The 17,390-nt window shown below is 51.8% G+C and overlaps 1 long non-coding RNA gene across 1 annotated transcript; it reads left to right on the top strand.

Moving 5' to 3' along the window:
* Nucleotides 1-2,166: 2,166 nt before the first annotated feature.
* Nucleotides 2,167-16,984, top strand: LOC128120985 (uncharacterized). The gene is made up of 3 exons (XR_008222032.1): nt 2,167-2,426; nt 16,071-16,314; nt 16,682-16,984. It is a non-coding gene; the product is annotated as an uncharacterized LOC128120985 (long non-coding RNA).
* Nucleotides 16,985-17,390: the final 406 nt, after the last annotated feature.

The raw sequence follows: 17,390 nt of genomic DNA, 5'->3' as shown, positions 1-17,390 counted from the left end.
GTTGAGTGACTGAATAATGGTCTCTGGTAATGTTATCTTTCTCTAGTTTTCCGGGACTATAGAGTAAGGAACCTTCCATCATTCAGGTTCTTGCTCCCCAGCACGCAGTTGGTGGTCATCAAGACTGGTCCCATAGAAATGAGTTTTCTCATTGGGGCAAAAGGACAGTCAAAGCTATTTTGCCTCCCAGGGGAAAAGTGGATAGAAATAGCTAACTTGTGAGGGACAGAGGACTAAAGAGGTAACTCCTGCACTAAGGTTGTTGGTCCTATGTGATAGACTATTAGTTTAAGGTGTGTTACATTTGTTTATGCTGTGGATCATTTGTTTAATGATGCAAAGATGTGTTGCCTTCTTTTATGTTGCATTTGTTTAACTCTGCGAAGCTGTGTTGCTTTGCCTGTCTACAGCACCTGATTGGTCTAATAAAGAACTGAATGGCCAATATCGAGGTAGGAGAAAGGGTAGGCGGGGCTGCCAGGCAGAGAGAATGAATAGAAGGAGAAATCTGGGAGAAAGAGAAGGAGCAAGAGAGCAAGGAGAGGAGAATGCCAGGGGCCAGCCATGGGGTAAGAGTAAAAGTAAGAGATATACTTTTTTCCATGTTGTACCCGTTTCTCAAAATCCCCAGAGACCTCCAAGGAGCCGGTTTCCAATGCAAGCACATAAGGATCCTTTTATTCAGGTTCAACCTGGGCCACCTCACGGCAGATAGAAGGAAATGTGGTGGTGGCCACGAGCCCAGGTGTAGAGGGTTTTTGTAGGGAAAAACCACAAGCCAGGAATTGACAACTTGGGATTGTAGAAGGGATATGGGGCAAGGTGATTTTTTGAAACTATTGGTCTAGACTTTGGGCGCAAAACTACATTTGGAACCATTGGGTTAGACTTTTGGCAGGGAACCACAACCTGCTGACTAGGATTATTTGGACTGAGCTAGATATCTTCAGGGGCCGTAAACCACAGACAGGATGTCTGCAGATGGATACTGCTCTGTGTCTGTTCGAGTTGTCCTTCCTGGAACTGAGTACAGCAGGTGGTCTGAGATGGTGGCCCTCCCCAAAGATGGGGTCTGTACTGCCTTCACACTTAGAGGGATGGGTAAGAGCGGAAGTGGGCTTCCTTCCTCCCGCTGGGCGCCTGCTGCTTGCTGCTTGCTGTCGAAATGGGCAAGTTCATGAAGCCAGGGAAAGTGCTGCGGGCCCTGGCTGGACGCCCCTTGGGGTGCAAAGCCGTCATCGTGAAGAATATCGATGATTGGCACTTGATTGCCAATTGATGACCTCAGACCATCCTTGTGGTTGTGTTCTGGTGGCCGGGATCAACCGCCATCCTTGAAAAGTCACAGCTGCCACAGGCAAAGAGAAAAATTGCCAAGAGGTCAAAGACCAAGTCCTCTGTGAATGTGTATGACTACAATCACCTCATGCCCACCGGGTGCTCTGTGGACATCCCCTTGGACAAAACTGTTGTCAACAAGGATGGCATTAGGGACCCAACTCTGAGACACAAGGCCAGGTGGGAGGGCCACGGTCAAGTTTGGGGTGCTATACGAGACAGGCCAGAGCAAGAGGTCCTTCTAGAACCTTTGGTTTTAGGTATATCTATCTATCTATCTATCTATCTATCTATCTATCTATCTATCTATCTATCGGTTTTTTGAGACAGGGCTTCTCTGTGTAGCTTTACGCCTTTCCTGGAACTCGCTTTGGAGACCAGGCTGGCCTCGAACTCACAGAGATCCGCCTGCCTCTGCCTCCCGAGTGCTGGGATTAAAGGCGTGTGCCACCAGCGCCCTAGGTATATTTTTGTATCCATCATTAGAGAAAAAAACAAAAGGTAGTAAAAAAAAAAAAAACTGGGCTGGAAATTCTGATTTTGGGGGGGAGGTTTGGATGCAGTAGACTTGTATGAAGGGTAATCCTGGTTGTCAACCTGATACACGTGGGAAGAGGCGCTCTCAGGAGAAGAATTGCCCCCGTTGGATTGGCCTGTGGGCACATCTGTGAGGTATTTTCTTGATTGCTGATTGGTGGGGAGAGGGACCTACTGTGGGCGGTGCCACTCCAGAGCAGGTGGTCCTGGGTTATATAAGAAAGCTACCTGAGCATGCCCTTGAGTGCGAGTCAGTGTGCAGCTTTTATTGCGCAGCTTCCTGCTGGGCTTGGCTTCCAGAGATGACGGACTGTAACCCATAAGGCACAATACGTCTTTTTCTCTCCGCGTTACCTTTTGGTCGTGGTGTTTATCACAGCAACAGACAGCAAGCCTGTTGCTGGAACAACATGCTTAAATATAAAGCTTGAAAGATCTATGGGAACTCGGAGAATTTCCAGAAAGATCCCTGGGGAGCTGGACTTGAATGCCAGCTGATGTTTCTCAAGGCAAGATCTACCTTCTTGAAAGGCACATCTGCCCCAACCCAGGTACTGCAGATTGCGGGCTCTGCCTCCTCCAATCCGGGAAAGGCTCCCTGTCCTGGCCGTGTCGAGAGGCAGTTCCGCAGCTGGCCGGCAGGGGGAAGCACTGCACTTCTCTGCGCTGCTGCGGGGCTGGTAGAGGGAGGAATGTCGGTCTCTGTCGGGTCTGTCCCCACAGCCTGGGGTGGGAGAATGGATCTGAGTCTCCACAAGGAAAATCATCTACTTGTTGATGCATCCATCCGTCCATCCATCTACCCACCCATCCATCCATCCATCCATCCACCCACCCATCCATCCATCCTCCCATCCACCTAACCCTCCATCCATCCATCCATCCATCCATCCATCCTCCCATCCATCATGCATTCATCCATCCACCCTCCCATCTACCCACCCATCCATCATCCATCTATCCATCCACCCTCCCATCCACCCACCCACCCACCCACCCATCCACCCATCCACCCATCCACCCATCCACCCATCCATCCATTCATCCATCCATCCATCCATCCATCCATCCATCCATCCATCCATCCATCCTCTCCTTTCTCCTTTCCTTCTTTTCTTGGTTTACAGAAATGAGAGACTATCTTTCTTCCTTTTTACAGAACTGAGTGTACCACCCGGTGTAACCACGTTTTTCCTCTAACCATTTCTTCCCCGGTAACCTGAGAAGACAGTCACTCCATGTCAATCAATGCTGAGCTGTCCTGTCCTGGGGGTCTGGAGGACCCACTCTGTGGCTGTCACACAGCTCAGGTGTTAGGGAGTGTCCTGCGTCCCAGCAGCATGGGGACTTCTTATGTGACGTCTGTTGCGTCCTTGTGTTTAGGGTCCCGGGAATGGAAGCCAGGGCCTTGCAGATGCTACGTACCCTCTTATTATTTCCTGGGATGTAAATGTTGGCAAGGAGGGCTGCTCACTATCAAAGCTGAGAGGCCTGGTGTCACTACAGTAAGCCTTTGGGACTTCAGGGAACCCCCAGGACATGGTTTATTTGTTTTCATTTTTTTTTTTTTTTGGAGAGAGATTTTTGTTATGTACACAGTGTTCTGCCTTCATGTGTCCCTGCAAGCCAGAAGAGGGCACCAGATCTCATTACAGATGGTTGTGAGCCACCATGTGGGTGCTGGGAATTGAACTCAGGTTCTCTGGGAGAGAAGTCAGTCATTCCTCTCACCCCCTTGTTAATTTTTTTTGAGATATAACCTCCCTGTGTTGCCCAGGCTGGCCTTGAACTCACAGCCCTTCTGCCTCAGCCCCCTGACTGTTGGGCTCATACATCCTTGGTACTGAGTCTCTGGTTCTCAGAGTGGCCCCTTGGAGTCTGCAGCGCTAGCCTGGGGGGTGATTTTAATTTTCTTCTTTCTGTATGACTTTTTTCTACACTGGGCACCCATAGATTTTGTTGTTGTTGTTGTTGTTTTGTTTTGTTTTCCGAGACAGGGTTTCTCTGTGTAGTTTTGGTGCCTGTCCTGGAACTCGCTCTGTAGCCCAGGCTGACTTCGAACTCACAGAGATCCGCCTGGCTCTGCCTCCTGAGTGCTGGGATTAAAGGTTGTGCGCCACCGCCGCCCGTCCATAGCTTTCTATATTAATTTTTTTCAAAGAGATAATATTAGCTTGTTATAAACACCCAGCACACATGGATCAATTAGAAATGGTATTTCCAAAAACAAAAGATGAGACGTGGGTGAAGTAAACACGAAGAGCCCTGCTCACCAGAGTTGCCCTGTGCTGACAGCTTCAGGATGGCCCGTCCCAGTCCAGCCCAGTGCCGGCCATGATTGCCGTGTGAGAGGTTCCCAGATGTCCTTCAGTCAAAGGGAAGGTTGTCAGAACGCTGAGGACATAACACTGTAATCCTAGCACTCAGGAGGCTGAGGCAGGAGGATGGTCTTGAGTCAGAGAGTTAGTTTGGGCTATAGAGCCAGAACAGTTAAGGTCACGGTCTGCAGACCACAGAGGGGTCATTTAAATGGTGTTTTTTTTTTTTTTTTTTTTTTTTTGTTTTGTTTTGTTTTTCGAGACAGGGTTCCTCTGTGTAGCTTTGCGCCTTTCCTGGATCTCGCTCTGTAGACCAGGCTGGCCTCGAACTCACAGAGATCCGCCTGGCTCTGCCTCCCAAGTGCTGGGATTAAAGGCGTGAGCCACCACCGCCCGGCAAAATGGTGTTTTCTTGTGTGACAATAGATCTTCCAGATTGTTCTCTCTGGGGCCGCTAGGGCAGCCCTTCTCGTCTCCAGTATGTAGATGCCATGTGAGTTACCGATTCGATCCCCTGCGGCTGGACAGCCACCTAGTTTTGCTGGTCTATACAAAGATGTTTGGAATATCCCCAGGCTGTTGCCGGTGTCTGCAAGAGGAGGAAGGCATCCACAGGCCTGCTTACCATTCCCTGTGAGTTTAGTGGGGACAGGAAGGAGGGATTAAGGGAAGAAACTAAGAGGAGCCATGTGGGAGAGAAGTACAGACAGAATTCAGGCGCGGCTGGGGCTGCCTGGGCTTGAGTCCTCTGTGGGGCTGGTGATGCAGACGGTTCTGTTCCCAGGACCCACATACTAGAAGAGAGGCAGCTCCCATAAACTGACCTCTGACCTCGACACAAGACCTATGGCATGCACACACACACACACACACACACACACGCACACGCACACGCACACGCACACGCACACACATGCACGCACGCACGCACACATGCACACGTAAAAAAATGCACAAAAATGAAAAAGAGGTAATGACCGAACAGATAGATTGCTTCTTGGTTTTAGCACTGCTGAGCTGACAGCATGTGCCTGGGGTGACCCCAGTCCTTAAACAGACAAGAGGTGCAGCCACAGACATGAATCACATGCCCTGAATCAGTCAGGCTGGTCCTTTATGATAAGATAGTTTCTTTTTAAAACCAACTTGCACCAGGATATTCATTCTCTCTCTCTCTCTCTCTCTCTCTCTCTCTCTCTCTCTCTCTCTCTCTCTCTCCCTCTCTCGGTTTTTCGACACAAGGTTTCTCTGTGTAGCTTTGGTGCCTGTCCTGAATCTAACTCTGTAGACCAGGCTGGCCTCGAACTCACAGAGATCTGCCTGGCTCTGCCTCCTGAGTGCTGGGATTAAAGGCGTGCGCCACCACTGCCTGGCTAGGATTCTTTTTCTTTTACAAGTTGGGATTCTGTGTGCTCTGCCACAAATCTTTCCCACACTTGAGCTGTGAAGATCATCTGGGTTGCTTCTGAGATGTTTTGTTGTTTCTGGTTTTGCCTTTGTCTGTCATCCATTTCAAGGTAATTTTGTAGGAGGAGCCCAGTGTGAGTGAACAAATCTTATTTTCCATATTTACTTTTTACATAGGGTAGCCCGATGCTTTGAGCACAGTGCATTGAAGGCAACTTTTTCTCTACCAAATTGAAAACCAGTTGCCTATAGGTGAGGAGGTCCTCAGTTTCCTGGGTGCCTCTCCTCCTACCCACGCCACACAGCTTTACAGTGAGCCTTGAATCAGGTGATAGGGGCTGGAGCGATGGCTCGGCAGTTAAAAACACTTTCAGTTCTTAACCGCCACATGGAGGCTCACAACTGTCCATCACTCCAGACCCAGGGGCTCTGATACCCTCTTCTGACTTGCTTGGGTAGCAGTCACACATGGAGACAAAACACTCATCCATAAAATAAGATTAAAAAAGAAATCGGGGAATAAAATGACATGTCTTCTCACTTGGGAATTTTAATTTGTCGTCTAGAGAGGCCGAGGGAAAGGAACAAGTTTGTTTTCAAGCCTAACAGGTCTTCGGCCACCACATCCTGTGCTGAGCGGCCCCTGGAGCTGGACAGACAAGGGGTGCCATGGGCTGCTGGTCTCGGACTGGACCAGCAGGGGGCGCTGCAGGCTGCAGGCGGCTCTCCTGAAGACCGAGGGCCTCCTTGGCCTAGCTAGTCAGCGTTTCCCCACAAGGTGGCGGTGTCACACAGCCCACTGTCCACCAGGAGCCATCCTTGAAGCCAGGCTCTGCCCTGCTCTGTCCTCTGATAGGTCCCAGGCAACCCCAAGCCCAGGGACCAAGACATGGGTGTCGCCTCTGTGTGGGAGCACGGCGGAGTTCTGAAGACCACCTCAGAAACCTCAGGGTCGCAGGGTGAGGAAGGCCCCTGTAGGGAAACAGAAGTTCTTCGTGGCTGGTTTGGAAAGACCCTCCTGTCCCACGATTACTGAATGCATGTCCTCGGTTTTTTTTTTTGTCTTCCCAGAAGTTTCTCTGGGGGTTTTAGGGAACAGAACTGGTGATACAGGGAGGGTGGTTCGCCGCTGCTAAGGAAGCGTCTTAGGTAATTGTTGATCAGACACCTCTGACCAAGGCAAAATGAAAGACAATCGAGTGGAGGGCTCCTTTGCGGTTTCAGAGGGTGAACCCATGAACATCATGGCGGGGTTGGGGTGGGGGGCGTGGTGGTCGGCAGGCAGGCACGGGGCTAGAGTGGAAGCTGAGAGCTCATATCAGATCTATAAGTTACAGGTGGGGGGAGACAGACAGACAGACAGACAGACTGACTGACTGGGCCTGGTAGTTTCTTAAGTCCGGGTCTATCTAAATTCTGAGTCAAGTACTGGGTGCAAGGGAGGCCTCCTGAAGGATGGAAAAGAGGCTTTCGTGGATTTTTTTTTTTCAAAGACAGTTTTTCTATGCAGCCCAGGATAGCCAGGAACTCACTATGTAACCTCGGTTGGCCTAGAACTCACGGCAGTCCTCCTGCCTCAACCTCCCGAGAGCTGCGATTGATTACAGGTGTTGCACCACCACCCCGGTTCAGGAAAGGGGTTACTGATGAACATTAACACTTAGGAAAACCACCACAGAGTCCCAGCCCACAGAGCCAGGTGTCCGGGCTCCAAGCTCCAGCCGCCATCACAGGAATGGAAGTTGCCTGGCTCGGTGGTGGAGAGGTGGCCAGGTGCCAGCCCCGGGTTCTGCTACGGAGAACATATGACTCCATATGCCCGCGGGCTGGGCTGGCTCCGGGCCACCCTCCCCAGATGGCCATGTATAATTCTCGCGTCTGTGTCTGCTTAGCTGCTCAGCCTTCAGCTCGCAGACTGACAATTCAGGCCTCCGAGCTCACGGTGCCTGGGAGGCCAAGGAGGATCCTGGAGAACCAGGGACCCCGGGGTAGGAGTCCAGGCCAAGCCAGCTCCTTAGGAAGCTTCAGGAAGGTCCGTGTTTGGATCGACACGCTAAGCTTTTTCTGGGCATCTGGGTACCCTGGTCAGCCTTGTGGCTGAGCCCACAGGTCAATGCCATTTACACCAAGAGTCGCCACCCTCGGGGACTCTGCTGGACTCCCTGCTGAAGGAGGGAAGAGTTGGAGCCAGAAAATGGCTTAGCTGATTACGTGTTTGCCATAGAGGCGCGGACACCCGAGTCCATCCGCAACACTTATTAAAAGATGGGCATGGCCTGGAGAGAAGCCTCAGTGGTGAAGGGGGACCTGAGTTCGAGTCCCAGCAACACACACACACACACACACACACACACACACACACACACACACACACGGGTCCTTCTCGCCCATGTGCACCTGTACACACACAGAAAGAGGTGAGATTTTTCAGCCCGTCCTTCTGGAGTTTTCTTCAGCCCTTGTGTTCTAGGTGAGGAATTAATGTCATGGGCTCAGCTGGGAGGCTGCATCTGTTCGCAGGCTGGGGGGTCTGTGTGTAGATGGTGTAGCATGGTATGAGATCTGGTGGCCCAGGGGAAAGGTAGTTTCAAGCATCAGTGACTCGGCAACCCCAGGAACCAGGCCAACTTTAGCAACTTAGCTCCTATCTCAAGAAAAAAGTGACCAAAAGACCGAGGATGGAGCTGGGGGTGGAGCACTTGCCCACTGTGCAGGAGCTGAGGCTGGAGCTGGGGGTGGAGCACTTGCCCACTGTGCAGGAGCTGAGGATGGAGCTCAGGTGGAGCACTTACCCACTGTGCAGGAGCTGAGGATGGAGCTGGGGATGGAGCACTTCCCCACTGTGCAGGAGCTGAGGATGGAGCTCAGGTGGAGCACTAACCCACTGTGCAGGAGCTGAGGATGGAGCTGGGGGTGGAGCACTTCCCCACTGTGCAGGAGCTGAGGATGGAGCTCAGGGTGGAGCACTTCCCCACTGTGCAGGAGCTGAGGATGGAGATCAGGGTGGAGCACTTACCCACTGTGCAGGAGCTGAGGATGGAGCTGGGGATGGAGCACTTCCCCACTGTGCAGGAGCTGAGGATGGAGCTCAGGTGGAGCACTTACCCACTGTGCAGGAGCTGAGGATGGAGCTCAGGTGGAGCACTTCCCCACTGTGCAGGAGCAGAGGATGGAGCTCAGGTGGAGCACTTGCCCACTGTGCAGGAGCTGAGGATGGAGGTCAGGTGGAGCACTTGCCCACTGTGCAGGAGCTGAGGGTGGAACATTTGCCCACTGTGCAGGAACTGAGGGTGGAGCACTTACCCTCTGTGCAGGAGCTGAGGGTGGAGCACTTAACCACTGTGAAGCGCCGTATATCCTTTCAAGAATACTAACAGCTACTATTAATTTTTTTTTTTTTTTTTTGGTTTTTCGAGACAGGGTTTCTCTGTGTAGCTTTGCGCCTTTCCTGGGACTCACTTGGTAGCCCAGGCTGGCCTCGAACTCACAGAGATCCGCCTGGCTCTGCCTCCCAAGTGCTGGGATTAAAGGCGTGTGCCACCACCGCCCGGCCTATTAATTTTTTAACTTCCTCGTACTTTGAGCCGGTGATGGGAGACTGGGAACAAATGCTGTGGACCTTTTTAGAAGAAGAATGAACAAAAAGTCTTAGATCAGCAATTCTCAACCTGTGGGTCACAGCCCCCTCGCGGACTGAACGACCCTTTCGCAGGGGTCACCTAAGACCGTCAGAAAACAGATATTTACATCATGATTCATAGCAGTAGCAAAAATCGCATTTATAAAGTAACAACGAACATAGTTTCATGGTTGGGGGTCACCACAGCATGAGGAACTGTATTAAAGGGTCTAGCATTAGGAAGGTGGAAGTCACCGCCTTAGTTGAAGAGGCCCAGCTTCTACAGGAGGTGGCTGGATCAGCTGACATCACCAGGATGATCAGGCAGGAGCTGGTGTGGCGACCGAACAACTAACATCCCAGACAAACTTCTTTGTGTTTCCAAAGGGCCTCACGGAGCTCAGGCTGGCTTCCAATGTGCTACCTGGTCAAGGGTGGCCTTAAACCTCTGATCCTCCTGCCTCTACCTCCTGAGCGCTGGGATTCTGGTGTGCCCCGCCAGGTCTAGTTTATGTACGGCTGGGAATGGAACCCAGGAGTGTGCACATACCCGATGGAGACAGCCAGCAGACTCCAGACCTTCACACATATTAGGCAATGACTATGATAGACTCTCCCCCTTGGACTCTGACAGTCTAAATAGTTCTATCCTTGCTCAGCCCGAATGTCCAGCCTCCATCTCAGGCTGAACAAACACATGGTCTTATTTAAGGACAGTGGGAGTCTCTGTTGCTTTCCCTTCCTGGGTGGGCCACGTGCGTCAAGCATCCAGATTACCGTGGTGGCTGTGGCGGCCTCTGAGCCCCGGTCCTCCCACCCCTCCAGGCCCAGAGCCACCCACTGGGGGCACAAAAGAAAGGATGTAATCAGATGCAGCAGCTCGGCGAGGTGGCTGCGCCAGGCCTCAGTCATGTGGAACCCGCCAAATTGAAAAGATCTTGGGTTAATCAAATCTCTTTCTCCACCGCTTTTATCAAACTCAAGAGGGGCCGACCTACTAATTAGAAACGCTTTTTCATGTAAAACACGGGCACTTCAGAGATGAGGAGGGAAGACTTGGACTCTGAAGTCTCAGGGATGTTACGGGTGAGCGAGGACCAGCAATACTCCCTGTGCTCTGAGGGAAATGTCCCTGCTTGCTAGGCAAGGATCAGAAGGCATCTCTTCCGGAGTCCAGAAGAGTGTCTGCATGGTGCTGATGGTCACAGAGCAAGCTTTCATCCTGGAACATCCTACACAGTCACCGTGGCTGGTTTCTATTATTGTAAAGTCTATTTTGTGTTTTTACGTGTGTGTGGGTGTTTTGCCCGGAATGTATGTCTGTGCAGGTATGTGTGTAGTACCTGGGGGGGCCAGAAGAGGGCGGCAGATCCTCTGAAACTGGAGTTGCAGATGGTTGTGAGCCACCCTGTGGGTGCTGGGAATCAAACCTAGATATTCCAGAGGAGCAACAAGTGCTCTTAACCACTGAGCCAGCTCTCCAGCCCCTACTTTATATATTTACTGTATATGTGTGTATCTTAGTCAGGGTTACTATTGCTATGATGAAACACCATGACTAAAGAGCAAGTTGGTGAGGAAAGGGTTTATTTGGCTTACACTTCCGCATTGTAGTCCATCACTGAAGAAGCCAAAGCAGGAACTTAAACAGAACAGGAAACCGGAAGGCAGGAGCTGATGCAGGGGACGTGGAGGGAGCTGCTTACTGGCTTGCTTCCCGTGGCTTGCTCAGCCTGCTTTCTTATAGAACCCAGGACCACCAGCTCAGGGGTGGCACCACCCACCATGGGCTGGGCCCTTCACCGTCAATCACTAATTAAGAAAATGCCTTCCAGCCTGGTCTTACAGAGACATTTTCTCAGTTGAGGCTCCCTCCTCTCAGATGACTCTAGCTTGTGTCAAGTTGACATAAAACCAGCCGGGACAACGTGGGTGCCCCACTGGTGGCCAGAGGAGGTAGAACTCTATCGTTCTCTGCTTTATCCCCCTGAGACAGGGTCTCTCCTTGAACCCAGAGCCAGGCTGGTGGCTAGCCAGTCATCCTCACGCCTGTGTCTCCCACAGCACGGGGGTGACAGGTGCCTTGGCTTGTCACTTGGCATTTGAACTCAGGTCTTCACACAGGCCAAGAAAGTGCTCCTGTCCGCTAAGACATCTGTCCAGCCCCCACTGTGGCCATTTCAATGTAAATGATTGAGATGAAAATACATTGTCTTTTGTGTATCATTAGCCACATTCCCAAGCCTCAGTAGCAGGGCTGTGGCTGGGGGCTTCTGACCATTCCAGAAAGTTCTATTGGGGAGTTGTTTCTTTTCTTTTTCTTTTTCCTTTTCTTTCTTTTTTTTGGTTTAGTTTTTCCAGACAAGGTTTCTCTGTGTAGTTTTGGTGCCTGTCCTGGATCTCGCTCTGTTGATCAGGCTGGACTTGAACTCACAGAGAACTCACAAAGATCTGTCTGCCTCTGCTTCCTGAATGCTGGGATTAAAAGTATCACAGGCCCAAGAACAGATTGGAGCAGCTCATGTGACCCATTACCTTCTACTGAAGAAAAGAAAGAAAGCAATGTCTACCAAAGTTGGACATTCCTTTCCCCAAATCCAATCCCTAAATACCCTGATTATGTGGAACGTAGGGCCCCAGGCCTTTGTCCCCGGCCCTGGAACTTCTAGATTCCACATACAATGTTACTAGAAAGATTATGCAAAGTTGCGGCCTCATTCTTCCTGGATTGAACTTCCCTGGTGGTTCCAGGTAAAGCATTCCTGCCCCGTGGATTTCCCTAGCAACACCCGGCATGTCCACCTGCCATCCACTCCTCCTGGCACAGATCTCTCTGGAACTTTCTGGGAGTGATCTCTCTCCTGCCCTCTGGCCGGTGGCAAAGTCCCTTGCTTGGAGATGGACCCAGACATTGGCCTCATGGACATGAACCCTGGGGTGCTTTACTATGAAGTTGAGGGGCCCAAGCTGTCACCTAGAGAGGTGCCTGTGATGACATCATGAGGGGCTGAAAGGGACCAAGGGACTCCGGAGAATTTCTGGATGCTGATCTTCATAGACAGTCCCCCTAGCCAGGCCAGTTTGGGTTCTGTGTCTTGTGTCCCATCCTTCAGGACAAGGGCAGTTTTACCTGGGTTTCCACCACTACGACCACCACTCCTGAATGTGAGACCCGACATCCACTACCATCGTGGAGAACGGTGGCCTTGGTGTCATGAATATTTACCATAAACACTCTGCTGCCTTTGGGGAGTGGATTGCTTTCTCAGACACCTCATGCCCACTTTGAATTTCACAGTGCATTTGTTGACCATGTCAGAGCCAACTGTCCAATGAGACTGGGCGTGCTAACCTGCCCCTAGTGGGGGTACCAACCCCACTACGGGGTAGACATGATAGCCTCGGCCTCTCTACTCACCAGGTGCTGGGCTGCAGCAGACACAGTGAGGAACATCTCTGTTCTGGAGAGAGCTGCATGGTCCTCACTGCCTGGAGGGCATGACTTAGAAACCACTGGCCTCGACCTGAGTGGAGGGCACAGTCACCAGGGTCCCTTGGGAAGTCCCTGACTGACTCTAAAACTTAAATATATAGGGAATTAGCTAGGGATGGTTCCAGGCAGAGTAAATATACCTTCGACTCAGTGCAGAGGAGACCACCAGGAATCTGATGTGCCACGCACAAGTGCCACCCTCAACAAGACTGTTGGAGAGGAGTTAAGGCACACTGAGCCTTTTCTTCATGTTCAAGAGGAAAATGGTCATTTAGAGTGTTGGAGATACGTGTTTGCCCGTGAACTGAATCAGCTCTCAGCAGTGGGAAGAGTACTTCCAGGCGGCGGGAACAGCAAGCTCGAAGGCTCGGAGAAGGAGGAGGCCTGGCTTTCTCTAGGAATTCCAGTCCTTGAGTGGGGTGGAGGGTCACGAGGCAAAGGACTGGCCACGGCAGCCTCCTGGGCTCTGGGAGTCCCCCCCCCCCCAAGAGTTTCAACTTGACCTTGAGGGCAAGAGGAAGTCACAGAAAGAAACGGGCCCGTACGAACGTGATAGTGATTTTTTAAATGCTCTTTTCTGGTTAGCAAAATGAGATATTATTAGTCTCAGCAACGAGGGAAAAAAAAGAAAGAAAACAAAACAAAACAAAAAACCCAAACAAACAAACCCTGCAGGCACAATCTTTCACTTGCCAGTGTTCCCAGACACTGGAGCGGGCTTGTGTTTTAATTCATCGTGCTGACACTATTAAAGCCTGTTTGGGGAGCTCAGCTGTGTTGTAGCTGCAGACTTGTATTTACTCCATACAGCACCCAATTCCCCCAATCTCTGCAAATTTGCCCTTAACAGGAAAATGCTGGGTTCACAGCATCTCTCTCTACCTCACCCACATTATGCCCCTGGGTGAAACGCCAGCTCACAGTCCACTTCTGGCCCTTCCCATCCCAGGCCAGACGCCCATTCCTTGTGCACAGGGTCCAGCTGGGACGCACACACCCCTCCAGACTCCAATATCTGTGACAGGAACTCAGTCCATAGAACACTCTAGAATGTGAACTCCATGGGCAAACACAAACCCAGGTGCTTCCCAGGAACGGCAAACGCGAATCTACTCTAGGCTTTTAGAGCTTCGTGAGAATCGAAGACTCACAAAGGATACTTTTCAGGGCAGATTTATGCCCCATGCACCCTGCACCCCAGCCCCCACCCATACAAAAGCCATATTTTACCAAAATATATCTCCCACCGGCAGTCCTGAAACTCCTCACTAACCGATGATATTTATTAGGACGTGAGTCCCATTAATTCCCGGCCTCATCTTCATACTGTATTTATGATGGCCCTCAGCTCTCCTCCAGCCCGGGCCTGTCCATGGTTGCAGTTGATGCACACGGCCGGGCGGGCTGTGACATGTCGTCAATCCTGGCCGCAGAGGACAGGCTCTGCTCGGTCTCGGTTTGGCGTCCGTGGATTTTCTTACTCCAGTGTGGTGCCCTCACCCAGATGCAGGTGAGCTGAGCCTGAGTGGTGGACTCTGCCCTGAGGGTGCCTGTCCTGGTGGGGAGAGCCCACTTGGAGGACTCGGGTGGGCAGGGGAGGTGTGGCCCTGCCCCTTGGCGGCCTTCGGGGACCAGAGTCCCGAGGCCAGGATGGATTTCCAAGGCCAAGGATTTCCAAAAAACGGGAGATCTGATGTGTGTACTTAAATGATGCGCGCGCGCTTGCACACACACACACACACACACACACACACACACACACACACACACACACACACACCACAACACTACAAACACTATACACACACACCACACACCACAAACACTACACACATACCGTACACAACAACACCCCCCCACACCACCACCACCACTATGAGATGTCCAGTAAAAGCCACAATACAGCCGGGCAGTGGTGGCGCACGCCTTTAATCCCAGCACTCGGGAAGCAGAGCCAGGCGGATCTCTGTGAGTTCGAGGCCAGCCTGGGATACAGAGTGAGATCCAAGACAGGCACCAAAACTATACAGAGAAACCCTGTCTCGAAAAAACAAAGATAGTCATTACCTAATAATGACTGACCCACGAGTTGCACGTTCTATGGTCAAAGTCTACTCCCAACAGCCTGAGGATCTGAGTCCTGGGACTGCTTCCATTTCACAGATAGGAGAATAGAGGCACAGGAGGTCACCCAGGCAGGACGGGGCCAGAATCCCTGTTCCAAAGACTCAGGAATCATCAGTCTATGGCATTTATTGGGTACCTACTGTGGACCAGGTTGTGTGGGGATACGGACAGCATCCCTGGTCTGTGACCCAGCCAGTGTTGGGTTGCCATGGTGACCTGCCTCTGGCTGGGTGGGGAGGAGTAGAAATGTATTTTCTTCCAGTTCTGCTAGCTTCAAGTTCAAGGTCAAGACCTGCTGGTATGTAGTGATCCCACCTCCTCACTGAAGGGCGTGGCCTCTGTGTACATGTCCAGGAAGGGGAGGGCTCCCGACTCTTCTGACGCCCCTAGTTTTGCTGGATCAGGCCTGTCCGGTGATAACCTTAATCCCATCCTCAGGGGACAGATACACAGTCCCATGGGATGCTGTGTGGCACTTGGGGGGCATGACTCGGGGTACCACTCCCAGACCTTCAGGAATGGGGCTTGTAGAGAGCGGGTGGGCCCGGTGTCGGGGAGCCAGGGGCTGACCCAATAGTTGCTGTGCGCCTGGGACTCTTGCAGAGAGACTCCTCTGTAGGGAGTGGGACTGGCCCATGCAGACCTTCACAAATGTCAGGGGTATTTTTAGCCCGCAGAGCCGATGGATGCCTCCGGTGGCGGATGGCAGAAGTGAGAGTGTCTGGGCAGCGAAATGCACGGCCACTGGAATCTCTATTTCAGGCTGTGGGCCCGGCTCTGCCCGGGAGAGCAGGCAGGCTGCCCGGCAGCTGGAACCAGAACCCGGGTCACACTTGAGATAGCCAAGGCCTAGAACCTTCTCTGGTCCACTCCGGGGGAGGGTAAGAGGGCCCTCCAGGAAGTGTCATCTGAGTGAGTGTCCTGGGGTGGGGGGTTGCCAGTGAGGTGGCCGGACAAGGTCACTCACTACTCTTGATTCCTTGAGCAAGTATCCACAGGTCTCCAGAGCCATCGTTAGCATAATGGACTGTGGTTACAGGAGAGGACCTCTGAGTCAGGGAAGGATCCCCAGGAGGGGGTGACCCTTGAATTAGGGGATTGAATGATACTCCATAGCAAGCCAGATCATGAAGTCTGGGGTGGCCTGGAGTGCAAAGAGCTGGGTGTGTGTGGAGAAGGAAATTCAGATCGATCGATAGATAGATAGATAGAGTGTGTCCCTTCTCTGCAGGACACACTCTCCAGGATCCCCTAGTGGACATCCAGAATGGCCGACGGTGGCAACCTTATGCCCACGCTCCTGCCAGTGTGTTCATGAATCAGCTATGGAAGGAGCCGATGGGTGACAGCATCCCTGAGCGAGGATGATCACCCCGTCACCTGCAATTCAGCCGCCAAGTGGGGTAGTCTTGCGATCCTGGCACTTGGGAGGCTGTGAGGCCCAGAGAACCCTTGATCGAGCCTGGCTCAAAGAGGTATAAATAAAAAGGTGAAAGAAAGGACCATTTACAAAGATGGAAGGAGGAACCGAAGGAGGAGGGAAGGAGGGAGGGAGGGAGAGGGAGGGAGGGAGGGAGGGAAGGAAGGAAGGAAGGAAGGAAGGAAGGAAGGAAGGAAGGAAGGAAGGAAGGAAGGAAGGAGCTTCACTTCGGCACATGGCTGACCTACATCTACTCTTACTTCCATCTCTCACCGCGGACAGGGGTAGGGAGATAAACTTTTGGTCCCATTTTACTGCTGAGGGGGACAGGCTCAGAGAGTTCCGCTTGCCTGCCTGAGGCCACACAGAGGTGGCAGTGGCGGCAGCAGCCCTTTATTCTAGCTTCAGGCATTTTGTTACAGTACCGGAAGGACTGACTCTCCATGCAGACCCTGCAGAAGACGCCCTAGGGCCCCGGAGAGCCCAGGCTCGCCCCTTCCTCACCACAGCTCAGCTCTGTGCTCGGTGGGACCACATCTCACTCCATCCTATGTCCCCAAGACAAGCCCAGGGGGCTGGTCTTCCTAGCACACAGCCATGTGTTCAAGCTATCCGCACAATTATCACCCATTTTGTGCTGTGCTTTAAATGGACTCCTGTTTTTTTTAACTGTAAATAGACGTATAGGACAAGGCAGCTTTACAGTACTATAAACGAAACGTCAGTTTTTCTCTGCAGAAATAGAACACAAACTAAAAATAAATATATAAATATTAAAGGTTTTTTTTTTGATTCCGTGTTCATCTCTGAACAGTCCCGTGTGTTGCATGTCCCCCCCCCTGCACCGTCCCCCCCCCCCTCACTGGTTCCATATTCCTTCCAAAGGCAGAGTAACTGGGGATTTCAAACACACATTATAAAAGAAGTTGGGGGGGGGGGGGGCGGGGGTGTCAGAATATGAATGCCAGGAATGGGACAAAGCGACACCAGGAATCTGTGGCCTGGATGGACTAGGAAGGACCAACATGGCACCCCTGGTGCTACCCACTCCACTGAGCACCTAATCAATGCTTGTCCTGAGGAACATGAGGCAGACACAAAGTGGGGGTCCCCTCCGAAGTGGGTGCTTGA

Source organism: Peromyscus californicus, unplaced genomic scaffold (genome assembly GCF_007827085.1).
Source record: "Peromyscus californicus insignis strain IS unplaced genomic scaffold, ASM782708v3 Scaffold_2__1_contigs__length_46816999, whole genome shotgun sequence".
NCBI lineage: Eukaryota > Metazoa > Chordata > Mammalia > Rodentia > Cricetidae > Peromyscus > Peromyscus californicus.
The sequence above is the reverse complement of the archived record's forward strand: the minus strand, read 5'-3'. Positions and strand labels throughout refer to the sequence as shown.